The 866-nt window shown below is 47.7% G+C and overlaps 1 non-coding gene across 1 annotated transcript; it reads right to left on the reverse strand.

Moving 5' to 3' along the window:
- Positions 1–324: 324 nt before the first annotated feature.
- Positions 325–398, reverse strand: TRNAT-AGU (transfer RNA threonine (anticodon AGU)). Its single transcript has one exon. It is a non-coding gene; the product is annotated as a tRNA-Thr (tRNA).
- Between the last annotated feature and the right edge of the window lie 468 nt (positions 399–866).

Genomic DNA, 866 nt, shown 5'->3' on the forward strand with positions numbered 1-866 from the left:
CTTTTCTCTCAGCTGCTCCATTTCTCACCAGTGACAATCAAAAGGAAGGTGACATGGCCTGTGTGTGGACATCCCCAGCGAACCCCAAGGATGTGTGGCACAGGCTCTCATATTGCAGCAATTGCAGTTGAAGCAACCGCCACGCTAATGCCAGTCACAGCAGCCTTTTCATCAACTCCTGGCTTGTGATTTGATTCTTTCCAATTATTCTCTCAAAGAAGCCTTTTCCTTAGCAAGCAGTTACTTGGATACCAAAGGAGGTCTCTTCTGTTTCCTAGAAAGACACAGGAAAATGTGAGCAGAGGAGACAAAAGCCATACAACAAGGCACCACTGGGAGTTGAACCCAGGATCTCCTGTTTACTAGACAGGTGCTTTAGCCAGCTAAGCCATGGTGCCTGCCTCAAGAAAGTGTTTACAACTGTTCCATTTGATGGTCCAGGACAACACCTGCAAATTCCAAAGTACAGACCTTCCCCATTTCCCTCAAGACTTGTAGACTTTGAGGTGTCTGGCTCTCTGTGCACAGAAAGCCACAGCTGAGTTGACAGAGGGCTTCTAACATGTGCTTCTCCCACCAGCCACTGTGATCATATACTGATTAGTGATCTGTGTTTCAGTCACAGCAACCTCTGCTCAGTTCTGAGTCATGGTAACCTTTCCTTCAGCTCTAGACTTCTCATTTGCCACTTTCCAAGTGTGGTGGGGTGACTGCCCCAAACAATCAGGAAATCAGGAAAAAAATTAAGGCAGTCTTACAGAGGCGGTGCAGAACCCAGCCAGTCAGGAAAGGGCTTATTGGGAGAGCCAATCAGGAGAAGGTTTGCTGGAGTAGCCCATATATAAAGGGCTGCTCAGCACAGCAAG

This window comes from Gopherus flavomarginatus (genome assembly GCF_025201925.1).
Source record: "Gopherus flavomarginatus isolate rGopFla2 chromosome 13 unlocalized genomic scaffold, rGopFla2.mat.asm SUPER_13_unloc_3, whole genome shotgun sequence".
In the NCBI taxonomy this organism is placed as follows: Eukaryota; Metazoa; Chordata; order Testudines; family Testudinidae; genus Gopherus; species Gopherus flavomarginatus.